Consider the following 17,184-nt stretch of genomic DNA (forward strand, 5'->3'; position numbering starts at 1 on the left):
TCCAAGATGGACACTGGAGAGTCATTTCATATGCGTCACGTTGTTTGAGCGAAGTGGAACGCAGATATTCCCAGACAGAAAAGGAGGCTCTGGCAATTGTTTGGGGATGCGAAAGATTCAACCTATATGTGTATGGAAGGAAATTCGAGATTGAAACAGACCATAAGCCTCTCGAGTTCATTTATGGGGCGAAGTCGAAGCCTTCCGCTCGAATTGAAAGATGGGTGCTCCGATTGCAGGGGTATGACTACAAAGTTGTATATCGACCGGGAAAAGGAAATATTGCTGATGCATTGTCACGATTGAATCCGACTAAGCAGAATGATCATAGTGGATCAAGACAGGATTGGGTACGCGCAGTCGTCAAGGCATCCATGACAGGCAGCTTGTCAATAAAGGAGATTGAGGATGAATCTGGAAAAGATGAGGAACTACTTACGTTAAAAGAGTTCATCAAGTCTGGAAATTGGAAAACTTGCAAGATGCCAGGATATCTTGGGGTTTTTGAGGAATTATGCGTTTCTGGAAACTTGATATTACGAGGAAATCGCATAATCATACCGAGAAGTCTGCGGCCGCAGATACTGAAAATCGCTCATGAGGGGCACCAAGGTATTGTTAAAACAAAGAATCTCTTGCGCACAAAAGTTTGGTGGCCAAAACTTGACAAAGATGCGGAGAGAATGTGCAGAGCCTGTTATGGCTGTCAAGCAGTTTGTGGATATGCGAAACCTAAACCTATGGAAAGAACTGCTCTACCAACTGGACCATGGCAGGATCTCGCGGCAGATATCCTTGGCCCTATGCCGACTGGAGAGTCTCTTTTTGTAGTAGTCGATTACTACAGTCGGTTCTTTGAAGTCGTCATCTTGAAGACAACTACTTCTTCGAAAATCATCAATGCATTAAATGAGATCTTCGCAAGATTCGGACTTCCAGTGTCTTTGAAGACTGATAATGGTAGCCAATTTACATCGGAGGAGTTTGAAGACTTCCTTCGTGAATATGGTATACAACATAGAACGTCTCCACCACTCTGGCCACAAGCAAATGGGGAGGTAGAAATACAGAATATATCCCTTGGCAAGGCGATGAAAGTGGCGCATGCCGAAGGAAAGCGGTGGCAGGAGGAACTGTTTAAATTCTTGCTGGCATATCGAGCTACCCCGCAATCGACGACAGGAGTGAGTCCTGCTCAGCTCATGTTTGGAAGGCAAATTCGCAACAAGCTTCCACAGCTTTTGGGAGAAGCCAAACAAACGGATGAGGAAATCCGTGACAGAGATTGGCAACGTAAAATGAAAGGGAAAATTGAAGCTGATGCAAAACGTGGAGCTGTGAAGTGCAACATATTGCCTGGAGACAAAGTTCTACTAAAGAATGACAAGCAAGGAAAGCTGGAACCGAGATTTCGAATTTCACCTTACACTGTGAAAACACGGTGCGGTCAAGAGCTGACTTTGGAATCTAGCGATGGAGTTCGATGTCAAAGAAATAGTTCCTTTGTAAAGCCTCTTGTGCAGTTGGAAGAAGATGTAGAGAACGGTTCAGCGAATGATTCTGGAATGAACGACTCTGTGAACGAAGGAACTCCTAGTAATAACATGCCTGCAACAGAACAGCCTCCGGTGCCGGTACAGCCATCTCGGGCGATGCCAAAGAGACATCCGAGAAGGCCTATCAAGTACAAAGACTACGTTTGCGGCAGTGTTTGGTATAGGAGGGGACACAAGTATGGGTAGCTGATTTGTATTTGTATTCGCCATTTATGCACATCATTGTAGGGAACTGAGGTGAGCCTAGCGCCCTCGGGTAAAGACCGTGAAGGTCTGTAGATCTTTCATATTGTTTTGGTGTTGTATTGTATGTTTCCTTGATATTGCTTTCCTCGAAGAAGGAAAGAGAATGTAGTGTCTTGGCATTGTGGGTAGGAGTCACATGACCGTGGTGCGCGCGTATGCATGAGAGGGATAGTGAAGCGGAAGCGGGGGGATAGAGTGATAGCGGAGTGAATAAAGGATCGGAATAAGACTGCATATACGTGTGATATCGGACACCGGGTAGGATACTACATACTGCATGTTCAATGTCTTTTGAATAACCCGGCCACCAGCAAGCTTGTGCTGCAAGTCGTCTGGTCTTGGTTATTCCAAGGTGCGATTGGTGAAGGTGCTTCAGAACATCTTCGCGCAACGGCGGTGGTATGACGAGTCTGCTGCTTTTTAGCAAGAGATTGTCATGTACTGTTAACACGTCTCTGAGATTCCAGAAGATACGCAACGGTCCAATCAAAGTTTCTTTGTTCTTTGGCCATCCCCCAACAACATATGTCATAACAGTCGACAGTGTCTTGTCTTCTTTAAGAGCATTCTTTATTTCTCCCAGGCGTCGGTCAGTAGCAGACAGCCCGCTGACCAGAGCACGCACACATGCTTCCGCTTCCTTGTGAAGATCGGTGTCACAACGTCGATAATCTTCTGAGACGTTAGCTTGTCAAAGTCGATTTCCGATAGCTTGTACAAAATCTCAGAATCATCTACGCACCCGACAATAAGTTTACCTCGAACGGTTGCGTCATATACTGCTGGAGGAAATTGGCATTTTCGTGCAGCCTTTCTGACTGCATGTATCCAAGGTGCAAATGATTCACCCTCCTTGCGTTGTAAGAAATGGAAGAATTGAAGGTGTACTTCAAACCTGCCATCCCGAACCTTGAAACGTTCATCAAACTTCTTCAAGACGGTATCAAGGTCAGTTTTGTCTTCTGCTGCAACTGCTTCCACACCGTCTGATTCTGCGACTGCTTCAGCAAACACGAAATCCTCGTATAAATCCTTTCCTTCCTTGCCTATGTAATGCAGTAATAATCCAACTTTCTGGCGCCCAGATGATTCAGCATGACCTGCTGCATCGATAAAGATCAGGAATTTCTTTTTCCATTCCAGCCAGGCTTCTGCCTCATTCACGGCGCCTATTATTGTATCCCCCAGACCTAATACAGTGGCCGCCATAATCTAGTTATTAGGCTAGTTCGAAGTTATCCGCTGCCACCACGTAGTATTATCACTGAGCTTCTAGCTGTCTACTTAGACAGATACCTTTACAAGTCGGATTCGAAGTGTATTCTCCACCGACCACATGCTTGTCTGTCATCAAAACAATACGGAACCCATCGCATGCTCAATCAAGCATATCATAACACCACAAATACCCATCATCTGTTTTTATAATGTACACAACACGTCCCAGTATTCCGTTACCACGCCAGCAACCCACTTTGGTCCCCGTCGGTAACTACGAGCGTAAACCGAGGAACCAATCTCGAAATGAGTGACTGATTGTCTTGGCGTAACGGGTTTCGATTTGCCGAAGGGCAAGCACAATCTTAACAAATTGCGCGGCTGTCGACCATTTAAAATCTCGGCAGGCGTTTTCCAGTCTATGCCCGGGTGCGGTGCACATCGGTACGTAGCGATAAGTGTTTGGAGCGCAAAGTTGAGATCTTTTCCCCGTCGCAATTTTTTATTGATCCAGCTTTCAAAGTCTGGACGAAACGCTCCGCTTCCCCGTTCCGTTCGAGGCAGGGTGAAAAGACGGTGATACGATATGGCTGATTGCCAAATTTGAGCAAAACGTATCGAATTCATTCGATGTGAATTGCGGCCCGCCATCCGTGACAATTGTTATGGGCAAGCCTTCAATAGAGAAGACTTTCCTCAAAGCGTTGACCACACACACAAGGTTGTGGTAGATCCGACATTCATTACTTTAACGAAAGGATATTTCGAATGCGCATCGACGATGACAAGAAGCATTTTATTGTTTATTGGACCTGCGAAATCTAAGTGACTTCGTTCAAAGCTTTCAGAAGTTTTTGGCCATTCGCGATACTGGCGATCAGGCGCTTTCATTACTTTGCGGCAAGCGTCGCAACTCTTTACGAGATTTTAAATGTCGCGATTAATGGAAGGCCATGCGATGTAACGTCGAGCCATCTGCTTCATTTTCGCGATACCCCAATGTCCTTCGTGCAATGATAAGACTCGCGAGCGAAGTGACTGCGGAATTACAACGCGCTGAAAACCATCAATATTGAGCATAACTATGTCTTCGTGCAGAGAGCGAATGTTTGCGAGTTGAAAACCAAGAAAAATCATCAATGTGCGCCTTTGAATTCCAATTACCATGAGTGACAGTTAATTTTACTAGTTTCATGGTTTTGTCCTTCAGTGTCGCGTCGCGAATTTCATTGCGAGTTAACGGCAAGCCATCGAATGCCATATTAATAGCGTGAACGATCTCCGGGTTTTCACGAATTTCCAGTTCGTCAAACTCAGGGTCTGGACCCTTTGGTAGGCGAGATAAACCGTCGGCGTTTCCATGCTGATTGGTCGGTTTATAGCTCTATATTATCATCCCTCGCGTTGCAGAATTTACAGTTGAGATTGAGCGGTTTGTTGCTTTTATCGAGGATCAAATTTCGACTTCTCTTTTTTTCGCCGAATAGGTATCCGTCTCGTGCTACTCTGCGTGCTATTCTGAAGTTTATCATCATCTCTTCGTTTTTGATCGTGTTGTGTCCGAAGGATTTTGTTACAATGGATTTTTTCTCCACTCTGTTCTCAAGTGGGGCTTATTCTCTTTCATTTTTCAATGGCTTTGTATATCGAGTTTTGTGTGGCTTCCTGCCATTGTTCATCGCTCCAGCCCATTATCTGCGTTATTTCAAGGTTTTCGATCCACCTTTTTGGGGTAGAGAATTTGTGTAGTTCGGAATTCTTGTACAGTTTGGGATTGACTTTTTTGATCTTTGTTCCCATTTCATAGATTGCATGCCTATGCCAAATTTCGGTCGCGCATTCGATCTTTTTTAGAGTCGCAATTTTTTCTACATCGCATGCTTTTGCGCGGGACTCAATGTCGGGTATTCCGAAGCCCCCGTTTTCTTTTTCTGCGATCATTGATTTTCGGGCAATTGCCTCCATCTTTTCTGGTGACCATAGAAAGCCGAAGTACATTCTTTCTAGTTCTTTTCGGTCTTCTTTCGGGAGTGGAATGACTCTGGCGTTGTAGACGATTTTTGTCGTCGCCATCGAGTTCAATATTGCTTTCTTGCCTGCCCAAGTTAGCTCTCGATTTTTGTGATATCTGGTTTGTCCCGAAATATTGACCTAGGATTTTTATTGTTGGGTGTTTTAGGTTTTCGTATTGGTCGATATTGTATCCTCGTCTTCGATTGATTTGTAAAATCTCAGTTTTTTCTGGGTTATGTTTTTGGCCAGTTGCTTTTTCGAATTTTTGGAACTCTCTGAATATGTGTTTGATATCTTCCTCTTTTCGTAGGAAGCAGGTGATATCATCCGCATATTGTTGTAGTTTTATTTGTTCTTTCCCTATTTGGAATAGTCTGATTTTTTAATCTGCTTCAATTTGCCTTGCCAGAGGGTCGTTGCTTATGGAAAATAGTACCATACTTAATACTTAGAGGGCAGCCTTGCCTAATGCCTCTCTCGAGTTTTCTGGCTTTGGTCAGTGCTCCGTTTACCGCGATCTTGGTGCTTGCAGTGTTGTATATGTTCTTTACTACGGAAATGTAGTGTTCTGGAATTTCGTATTTCCGCAGGATTTTGTAGAGGTATTTGTGGTGTATTCGATCAAAAGCCTTTTCTTGGTCGAGGTTGACGATAATCAGTTCTCTTTTTCGTTCTTTGGCATATTCAATGGCGGCTTGTGTTTCGTAGGATATCAGTAATTTGTCTGCTTTTCATGCTTTTCATCGCACATTTTTGGGATTTGTTTATCAGGTTTGGTAATATCAATTTTATCAGGTTTGGTAATATCAATTTTAGTCTGTTTGCCAGGATGCCTGTTAGTATTTTGTATGCCAGGATGCCTGTTAGTATTTTGTAATCAGTGTTTAGTAGTAGGGTTATTGGCCGCCAATTTTTGAAACACTTTGGATCTCTTTTCTTGTAGATAATAGTGGTTATACCGCATTTCCATGTGTCGCAAAGACCGCCAAAGAGGTATGCGTTGTTGATGACCTCACGAAGATCTTTTTTGATCATACCCCAGAAGGAAGAGTAAAACTCCTTTGACAGGCCATCCGAGCCCGGAGTCTTATCGTTTTCCATTTCTTTTAAGACTTCTTGCAGTTCACTCTCTTCAATCTGGGTGTCGAGGTTATCTTTCTCTTCCTGGGATAGTCTTAGGCCGTTTAGGACACTTTCTTGTATCCGCGTATCCTCTTATTTTGTTCTGGTCCACAAAGCCTTATAGACGTTTTCTATCTCGTGCATCGTTTCGTCTGCAACCATGGTCTCTCTGTCGGAGTCTATTCGGATGCTCTCGACGCTGTTTTTTTTTCTCTTTTCTTTTTTTTCAACTTCTGGTAAAAATATTTTGTCGGCTTCTCGTTCTGTTCGAGGTCTTTTAGGTCTTTTATTTCATGCATTTTGCATCAAGACTCATTCGTCTTCTATTCTTTTTAGCTCTCTGATTTCTTTTGATGTTGTCTGCAGCGTTGTTACTGCTAGCGGTGTCGTGTTGGAGCTGCCTCATCTTTTCTTGCAGACAGTGGCGGCTCGTGACAATATCGGGTGGTGGGGCAAGGGCCGCAAGCGACTCGTCACAGTAGCGTTTTTCAACGTTCATGATGGTCACATGAATTTCCCGTAAACAATGAATGATTTTGGGATTTTTGGTGCGCTTTCACACGCTCTGACAAATGCTTCAGATCGCGATAACCAATTTTGTTCCAACAAGAGCCACTGCTTCCGGTACCGGAACTGTCGAATAAAAGACAGTAAAAGCAAAACAAGGCGTTTTTATCCTCGCTATAAGTAAGCCATTCATTTTGATCGAAATGCGCTGAAGAAAAGGCACGAGTGCGTTTTCCTCCGGCGTACGATTGGACCAATTGGCAATTTCTAGGCTGATACGGACCTAGTCGCTTTACCTCTAATTTTTGCTCTAAAGGCAGCTGGCTAAACGGCGTACGGAGCAAAGATTCAGCACGATTCATGTTCGCACTTGACCTGACTACTTATCTGCAGAAATGGAAATGACTATAAATCGAGAGATTGCGTATGCCTTACTGCAAAGGTCAACGAGTTCGGACACATACGCAATTGTTATCTCATAGATTGGACAAGGAAATGTCATATTGAATCCGAAACATCATTCTGAAGAACTACGGATAGCAGCCTCGGAAATTCGGTCCCGGTACAGCTTGGGAGATTTTGACCTTGAGGCTGGAGATTGTCACACGACACATACGGCTTACGGTCTATAGTGTCTACTGTCTATATGTCTGCTGCAAAATCGCCTTCGGAAAATATATTACCGAATAAATACGTGGATGAAAGCCGAAAACTTGGTACACTGTTACATGAAATCATCGAGAAGTAGCCTCATGACCGTTTTCGGTATGGTACACTGTCAAAATTAATACGAATTGATCAACGCCGAATTTTGCGTAAAATTTAATGAGGAATAGGCTGATCAAGCGATAAGCTGTTAGCCGCCATCGAAAACGAAACAGCTATCGCGCTTGACAAGGGTTGTAATTGTGAGCAAATGGCCCGAAGGCCACCATTCCACGGTGAAATTGATATTGGAGAATATAAAATAAAACTAAATATTTGAATGCAAACCGAGGATGTTAGTAAACTGTTTCATGATATCATCATCTCATCACCTATCTCAGTATGGAACACAGATACACCGGCTTTTGCGTGAAATCCGCAATGCGTTAGGTACGCTTAGTGTCAGATCAGCGCACATCTCTACCATACTCGAACTTGATAACGAAATTGCTGCCCCAATCATTGAGTGGCAACCTTGAGACTTGGCACAGCGTTCGATACTAAAATCAAGACATACCATGTAAAAGCTCATGACGGATCTAGCTAAGGAGCATCGTTAAAATTAATGGAGACCAATACCGGCTTTGCGTGAAATATGTTTGCGATACATGACGGATCAGCACACACTCGACTTTGGAAACGGAATTACTACCCTAAACTTTGAGTAGAAACCCTGAAACTTAGGACAGTGTTAAATACCACCATCACGACATGACATACCAAGTTTCAAGAATTATCATGGTGTGAAACACCATCAAAATCGACCTATACCAGCAAAGGTCGACTCAACGCATATCACGGTATCCGAGTTCAGACATAGATACGATTGTTACATCACACCTTAGGGGCGACAGGCATATATGCCCCGGTTGCTCGGCCATTTTAGGAATAGGAGAGAGTATATCACCGTTTCTTAATTGTGCGCGGCTTTGAGAGAATAGATAGTGAAAGCTTGTTATGAGCGCTACCGGGGCAAGCCCCGGCTAGGCATTCACAAAGCGAAAACACAGAAGTGAATTCGATTTTCGCAGAGACTTCGCTATGTATGGGCCTTTGCAAGCGAAAGCACAAGAAGAACGCGGGTTTCGCTGTGATCTCGGTATATATTTTCAGTTCTTTTATTGCTTTTGTTCTCTTTCAAGCTTTTTATTCTTTCATACATTGCGTTGTGAGTGGCGTCTTGCCAGTCTTCTTCGCTCCATTCAAGTTGTTCTGCCAGGTCTATGGTGTCCGTCAACCACTTAGGGGTTGGGTACTTGTGCGGTTCCGAGTTCGAGTATAATTTTGGGTTCATTCTCTTTATTTTTGTTCAAGTTCGTAAATTGCGTATTATTGCCATATTTCTGTTGGCTCGGCCAGTTTTTTCAGTACTGATATTTTTTTCATTCCGCATGTTCGCACTCGTGTCTCTATATCTGGGATACCCCCCCTCTTTTTCATCCGCTATCAGGGTTTTTCTGGCAATGTTTTCTATTTTCTCGGGGTACCAAAGGAATCGGAAGCATATTCTTTCAATTTCTCTAATGTACTCTTTCGGCATCGGTATGGCCCTTGCATTGTACGTTATTTGTGACGTAACCATGCTGTCAAGTATTGTTTTCTTACCAATCCAGGTCAGGTGGCGGTTTTTGTACGCTTCTGTGATTCGGCGTATTTTTGAAGTTCTTTTTTGCAACGTTTCTTTTATTTGGTTTTTCCCGTATGCTTGGCCCAATATTTGGATTTCCTGTTTTTTTTAGCTTTTCGTATCGTGTATCGGCTGTTCCTAGTCCTGGTATTTCGTTTAGGTGAAGGATTTCCGTTTTTTCGGCGTTTAATTTTTGTCCGGTAGCTTGTTCGAATTGTTCAAACTCTTTGACGATATATGGCAGTTCTTTTTCGCCCGTTAAAAATACCGTCATGTCGTCGGCGTATTGTTGAATCTTCATGTTCATTTTCCCGATCGTGGCTCCACTGATCTTTTCGTTGTTATTTATTTTTCGTGCGAGAGGATGGATACTTATGGCGTAGAGCGCCATACTTAGGGGGCAGCCTTGCCGTATGCCCCTTCGGATTTTTATTGGTGCGGTTGAGGCTCCATTGACGGTAATTCGGCTTGTAGCTGTTCCGTATATGTTTTTTTTATCAATTTGATCAGATGGTGTGGAATTTCATAGTTCTCTAGTATTTTAAAAAGTTACGCATGGTTAATTAGGTCAAAAGCTTTTTGTTGGTCAAGGTTAACTATGAGCATTTCTTCCTTCTGTTCGTTCGCATATTCTAATACCGCCTGAATGTTGTGCAGTATGTCGCTAATACGTCGGTCCTCTATTGCGCAATTTTGTGTCTGTAATATTAGGTTTCGCAGCGCTGGTTTTAGTCGGCTTGCGATAATTCCCGTCATGATCTTATAGTCCGTGTTAAGGAGCGTGATGGGTCTCCAGTTTTTAAGTCTCTCTGGATCGCCTTTTTTGTAGATTAGTGTTGTAACCCCCTGTCTCCAGCTTTTACATGTTTCTCCGAAGAGGTATGCGTTGTTTAATAGTTCCTGCAAATCTCTCTTTAGTATTTTCCAATAGGTAGTATAGAATTCTTTTGATAGACCATCCGGTCCTGGGGTCTTTCCGTTTTCCATGTCTTTCAATATATTTTTGATTTCGTTCTGCTCTATCTGTGTGTCAAGGTTTTTCTTTTGTTCTTCCGTTATTTTCTGGTCCTTTATTATTTCTACGTATTTGTCCTGCATATCCGTATTGTTATTTGGCGATTTTGTCCAGAGCTTCTTATAAAACTGCTCGACTTCCTCTGTCACCCTCCTCCTTTGTTGTTGATTTTTCCCCGTCCGTGTTGACTATTTCCATCAGTGTCTTACTGTGTTTGCGCTGCTTTATTTTATTGACTGTGTTTGCGCTGCTTTATTTTATTGAAGAAGTATTTGGATGGTTTTCGTTTTCTTCTAGGTCTTGCAGTTTATATAGTCGACACTGGTGTCTCAGTTGTTCTTCTTCAATTTTCTTCAGTTCTTTGATTTCGTCGTACGCTTGGTCGCGATCGCTATGTTCTTTTTGTTTTTGCGCGATGGTATTTTTTTGAGCGTCGACTCTCGTTTTTTCGGCGTTTTGTTGTTCACTGCCGAACCGGGTCAGGTATTTATGTTTTTGTTTGGTGCATTGTTCATGCAATCTTTTTATGTTTTTGTACAAGATGTCGTTGTGTTCAAACATTCTCACATCATTTTTCCACAAGCCTCTTCCCCATCTGGTTGGTTCCATACGTATTATGGACAGATGTTGAAAAAAAGTGTGGTCGCTAATTTGTAGTTGGGGAGATAGTGTAGTGGTTACGATAAGCGCCCAGCACGCAGGCGACCCGTCGGAGGTTTATCTGGGCTCCTCTTCCCCTGCCGTTGCCGTTCTTACGGCGACAAAAAAGCCCAGAAAAAGACCCGACGAAAGAAAGCACCCACAATGAATGGAAAAGAACTAGTAGAAAGGGCCGCGGCTTCAAAGAGATCAACATCGAAAAAGAACTGTGACATCGGGCACTCTAGGCCGAGGTGGATGTTAGAGTAAAGGATCGCTACTGATGCGTGTCGTTCTACATCATCCTATCTGTTCATGACATCGCATTGTGTCTTATCGCATTGTACATCGTGTGTGACTTGTTCAGATAAAAATATAACCCAACCATGTTATGTTATGTTATGTTATTACGAGGTCCTCTGTGACATAGATTCGGTCCACGCGTCTTGCTTGGTGCGCTTTCGTCACTGTGCAGTGTGTATATTCGTTTGTGAGTATTATGCCACGTCACTGTGTATATTCCTTTGTGAGTATTATGCCATCTCCATATGTCTCGGACCTTGTATATTTCTATAAAATCCTTCCACACCTTCGCTGCTGGTGTTAACTTAAAATTAATGTTATTTTTAGCGTCGATTTTATATGTGACGCTGTTGAAGTCACCACATATTATCAGCTGGTTTTGTGTTTTTGCGAGTTTCTCGGTTAATTCTCTGTACAGGCTTGTTTGATACGCCTCAACATCTGCGGGTGCGTATATGTTGAATATCGTGGTGGTTTCTCCGTTTTCTTTGTCCTTAAGTGTGAGGGACTGAATTATATCCGGTACTACAATATTACCCTCTATATGGTAATCCTGTTCTAGTTCCTTCCTAATCAGTATGCTAGTTCCTTTGTAGTAAAGTTTCTTTCCCCTCTTCAGTGTCGTTCCATGCTTGATTTGGATTGATTTGGTTAGGGTAATACTTGATGTTTTGTTGTCGAGCCCATCTGTTCATTGTCATGTCATCCACTCGATGGGTCTCTTGGAGACAGATAATGTCCCATTTTTCCGTTCGTATTAAAATCTCAATTTCTTTATAACGTGTCTTGAGGCCATTGACGTTAATTAATAGAGTAAATAGAGAAGATTTTTTTCGAGGGGGTCTAGGGCGCGTTTGGTTGTCGGCTTATTTCGTTACGTTATCTGCTTTGAGAAGTTTCCTTCTCGCCGAGCTTTCGGCTAGTGTTTGAGGGCTTCGGGCGCTCTGGCTTCTCTTGCTTGGTGAAGGTGCGCCGCCAAAAATTCGGCTTCTGTGAAGTTTCTGCCCTCAAACTTTCTTGTTAGAGTTGCCGTCTGGCCTGTTCGGCTTTTGATTGTTTTGGTCATCTTTTTTTTGTCTTTGTTTTTACCTTCCGAGGTTTGTTGTGAGACTTCGTCCTCACTGGTGGTGATAACTGCCAGTTCACCTTCTGTTGCATTCCCGCTGCTGTTACTTTCCTCATCATGTTTCTGAATTATAGTTTTGTGGAGGTCGCTATTGCCCGGTGTAGGGGGCGATCTCAGATTGAAGAAGTCTTCGCCCTCCGATTCCTCTATAATATTTGGTTCTTCTTCTTGTGTTTGATTTGGAGTTGTGTGTTCTCTATTTGTTGCTCTGTTTCTTCTTCCATGTCTTGTGTTTCAGCTTTTTTTGTTTGTTTTTGGGGCAATGTTCACGAATGTGCCCATACTCTTTGCATAGCAGGCATGCAGTTTGGTTTGGGCAATTTGCCGCGTTGTGCCCTTCCCGCAGGCATTTGAAGCTTTTGGGTAGTGCCTCATCTGCGAGAAGGTACACCTTGCACGGCGCTCTGCCCAGATACAAGAATGGAGGGAGATTCCCTGGGATGTAGTTGCTGGAACTAGTGCACTATACACCAACATTACCCGTTCATGGTGATCACTTTATTGACTAAGTACTTTTACACGTCAACCTTTCTCTTTTATATTTCTCTCGAATTGATATTTCATGACTCAGCAGATTTCTAGTTTCAGTTTTTTCCGTTTACGCCCATTACGTAAAATAATTCACTTGATACCTATTATAAACGATGCACTGCCATTCATTTATGCTTCGTTACATAGCTATCTTACCATGACTCACAGTTTTTTCCTTTAACGCCCATTACGTAAAATACGTATAATAATCACGCAAAGTGATGTAACCGTATCCGATACATTTTCTACGTATTGCTCTTCGCCTAAACTTGTGGCCTTATAATATGGGGTAGGGCGCCATCCCATGATATTCTCTAAAAACGGGGTGTTCCCGTAAACAAAAGATAGGCATCGCATTTTCATATCAGTACTATAATTTGCATCCCCCCTGCGAACGAGCCTGGCCTCGGCCAGACAAACCAGCTTGACCAGATCAGTCTCTTGGCCCTCGTTGCCGAAATAGTGCAGGCGACGCTTTCCGCCTCTAGAGAGGGAAGCACTAACGTATTTGACATAGTGGCACAGGCTGCCTCTAAGTTCCTAGGACAGAAAATCGATTCCAGTGCACTGCAAAGAATTTCAAGTCCTACCAATACAGAAATTGATCAAAGCCAAAATGAACCTATGGATGAAATAGCTAGCCATGCCACCTAAACCACTTGCAATACTCCAATGGAACTGTCGAGGTATATATAGAAAACTGCACGAATTCAGGAAACTAGTACCAAACATGGAATCGAAACCCGACATCATATTACTTCAAGAAACACATTTAATCAGCAAGTACACACCCAAATTAAGGGGATATCGACTCTTTCGACGCGACAACACTGTACATAAGGGCGGTTTAGCAGCCTTCGTTAGAGAAACGTTGAGCTCGAGGGTGGATACCTCGATTACGTCACGATGTTTCGAGCTTATGTGTATAAAGGTCGAGATATATACATTTTGCAACATCTACATAGCTCCAGATTGTAGATTGGGGGAGGACGATCTTGCGTTCCTTGAAGACATGACAGCCCGAACGATCATAGTGGGTGACTTTAACGCACATCATTGGTCATGGAGCCACCGTAGAAATCAACGTGGCGCTAAACTGTATGGGGCCTTTGATAAAAACAATCTAGTCATGCTCAATTCATCATGTCCAACAAGAATCAACCTTTCTGTGGATGCTATCCACCGGTGGTCTCTCCTTGACCTCACCCTCACGTCACCAGACATTGCAGTCAGATGTCACACTGAAGTAACGCAGCACCTTGTCGGAAGTGATCACCATGTTGTCCTCACGTATTTACATGACGGAGTGGCTAGCTCTTCTACAAAACCACCGAAATGGTGTTTCAGGAAAGCAAATTGGATGGATTTCTCTTGCCATGTCGACTCGAGAATCTCCACTTCAATGTCAGACGACATTGAGCAGCTGAATTGCGAAATAACCAAATGCATTGTCCAGTCCGCAAAGCTTTCAATTCCTCGGTCGCGCAACTCTGCAAAAATTCCGGTACCATGGGGGGATGACGCCTGTGATAGAGCTATCAGACGAAAAAAGGCTGCATATCTAAAGATGAAAAGAACGTTCAGTATGGCCGACGTCTTGAAATTCAAAAAGCTGCGCGCTGAATGCCGAAAAGTAATACTATCAGCTAAACGACAATGTTGGGAAACCTTTTGCGAGTCAGTGAATAGGCGAACAGGAATATCTAAAATATGGAAAGTGATTGCTTCCATGTCTGGGGCCGTCTCCAACAGATCAATCCCATCGATCCAGTACAACGACACCACGCTAAGCGATGATAAATCTAAGTCCGAAGCATTCTCCACCGTATTTTCCATGATCAGCAGCAACTCTAATCACACAGCTGAATTCATCCTGGAGAAATCTGCTTTCGAAAAAGATAATCTCATAACTCCCGACATAGAATGTGGTAATGATATGCCTATAAACGAGCCATTCACTGTCCCTGAATTGGTAGCTGCTATTCAGTCGCGTAACGACTCTACCCCTGGCCACGACTCGATAAGTTACTTGATGCTAAAACACCTTTCCCAACAAGCGACTCGTCAACTACTGCATATGTTCAACGTGTCCTGGACAAAGGGGTAGCTACCAAAGTGCTGGAAACATTCTATACTGGTTCCAATTCTCAAGTCAGGCAAAAATAGCGCTGCGGTAGAGTCATACCGACCTATATCACTAACTAGTCATCTCTGCAAGATTCTAGAGGTGATGGTTGCAAGGAGACTGCGTTGGTTTCTTGAGTCGAATAAACTTTTGAATGTGTCACAGTCGGGGTTCCGAGAAGGTCGTAGTACGTTGGATCATATCCTCACGCTCCATGACGATATATACAAGGCCATCAACAATCAACGTTCTACGTTGGTCGTGTTTCTAGATATTCAACGGGCTTATGATATGGTGTGGCGCCACGGATTGTTGTCTAAACTATCGAAATTGGGTATTAAAGGTCATATGCTGGGGTGGCTTAAATGTTTCCTCAGTGAGAGAACCTATCAAGTTCGCATTGGAAATACCCTCTCTGATGTCGGTACCCTAGAAAATGGCATACCTCAGGGCAGTGTACTGAGTCCTTTACTATTTGCTGTGATGATAAACGATATTCCCCCCATCCTACACGGAAGTATAGGCGTCTACGCCGATGATTGCGCAGTGTGGGAGAGTGGCCTATCCATTACTCGCATTACAGGTTCCATTCAAATGTATTTAAATTCGTTTCAGGAGTGGTGTAATAAGTGGGGTTTCTCTGTCTCAAAAACCAAGTCGGTGGCCATGCTCTTTACCCGGAAGAGGAATATTCCCGAAGTATCATTGTGCGTTGACGGAGTCAACATCAATTTGGCTGAGCAGTTCAAGTATTTGGGAATCACGTTTGATAAAAATCTTTCGTACAAATTCCATATTGATAATGTTGTTAAAAAGTGTAGTCAAAGAATCAACATGTTGCGTGCACTTTGTGGTACGAGCTGGGGATGTAACAAATCGTCATTATTACAGTTATACAGGTCTCTAATCAGCTCTGTTATTGACTACGGTATGCCAGCATACTACTTCTCTCCTAAATGCCATTTGAAAAAGATCGAAGTAGTGCAGAACAAAGCATTGCGTTTATGTTGTGGAGCAATGCGCAGCTCCCCGGTCTGTGCGTTACAAGCAGCATGCAACGAGCCCCCTCTTCACCTTAGACATAAATATCTGTGTATGAACTATCGCTGTTACCTACTTAAACAAAATACAGATCAACATTCCGCACTTGGGCTATTGCAAGAGTCATGGCACGAGATATATGGGCTAATTAGACCTAGCTTTGTCACGTATAACATTCACTCCAACGTCCCGTTGTTTCGTGAAATTTCAGTGGAGAAAACCCTCTCCCACTATCAAGCTCCGTGGCTGGCCCGGCCACCAATCGTCAATACGCAACTGCTCCGTTTACACCCGAAGAATGTTACTCAAGATGTCATAAAAGCATGTTTCCACGACTATATGTTTGAATGCCACGACGGAGCTATCGAGATATATACAGATGGGTCCAAGACCTCAATAGCAACCGCTTACGCTTTCTATATCCCCTCTCGTTCGGTATCGGTTAGTAGAACTTGTCATGTTTATCATTCCGTATTCCATGTTGAACTTTTAGCGATTCTTCATGCACTGGCCTGGGTTTCCGATTATGGATGCAAAGAAGACAAATATGTGATTCTTTCAGACTCGCTTAGTGTGTTGAACACGATATCCAACCCTCTCACTGCGCCGACAGATATCTTTAACAAATTTTTCCCCTTGCTTGAGCGGGTTACTGGAAGAGGTATAGAGGTAGAATTTGGATGGATTCCCAGTCACAAAGGTATCCATGGCAACGAGATCGCCGACCGCGAAGCAACATCCGCGGCTTTGTCTGGCCAAAATCGTCAGGTCCCTGAGGTGACCATCGGAGAAGCTAAGTCACTTGTCCGCCAATATTCGCTAACTCTCTGGCAGGAACTGTACGCATGTGAAGATAAAGGGATGCATTATAAGCGTTTCCACAGTTGCATTTCAAATAAATTCCCGTCAATGCATGCATGTCGGCAATTCGAGGTTATCATGTTCCGTATGCGCTCCGGCCATTGTAGGCTTAACGCCCATTCGTTCAAAATAGGATGTTCAGATACTCCGCTATGTCTCCATTGTAATGTCGCCGAAACCGTCGACCATTTTCTACTGAATTGTGCAAGATACGATTTTCAACGGTCCTTTCTCATTGAGTCATGCCGTAATCATGACATCCCATTCACGACTTATAACCTATTAGTCCAGCCCGAGCTATTAACCCCTGTGGCTGAATTGGTGCTGTCATGTCGTAGAATCCTTTAAGATTTGATTGGTATATAGACGAGGCTGAAATACATTGCAAGGGTACTTATACCAGTAGGTAACTTCAGACCGTGGTGCACCAGACCCTTAAGGGCGATAAGCGCCACTACAACTTTTAACCATATTAATAATAATAATAATAATATACCGCGCATGTTTGAGAACAAACGACAACATTCGCGAAGGATTTCATATGTCATC

The 17,184-nt window shown here is 43.3% G+C and overlaps 2 long non-coding RNA genes and 1 pseudogene across 3 annotated transcripts in view; 1 reads left to right on the forward strand and 2 right to left on the reverse strand.

Moving 5' to 3' along the window:
• The window catches only part of LOC145456563 (uncharacterized), a 134,857-nt gene extending 123,821 nt beyond the window's left edge, over positions 1 to 11,036 (forward strand). The window contains exon 2 of the long non-coding RNA XR_013920647.1: positions 10,836 to 11,036. This is a non-coding gene — a long non-coding RNA (uncharacterized LOC145456563). The remainder of the gene's footprint in view (positions 1 to 10,835) is intronic.
• Positions 1 to 17,184, reverse strand: part of LOC145456561 (uncharacterized) — a 390,319-nt gene that overhangs the window by 199,142 nt on the left and 173,993 nt on the right. The window lies entirely within an intron of this gene.
• The window catches only part of LOC145456548 (trans-1,2-dihydrobenzene-1,2-diol dehydrogenase pseudogene), a 355,453-nt pseudogene that overhangs the window by 76,973 nt on the left and 261,296 nt on the right, over positions 1 to 17,184 (reverse strand). The gene's annotated exons all lie outside the window — the stretch shown is intronic.

This window comes from Botryllus schlosseri, chromosome 14 (assembly GCF_051294905.1).
Source record: "Botryllus schlosseri isolate E-star chromosome 14, Bs_hap1, whole genome shotgun sequence".
NCBI lineage: Eukaryota > Metazoa > Chordata > Ascidiacea > Stolidobranchia > Styelidae > Botryllus > Botryllus schlosseri.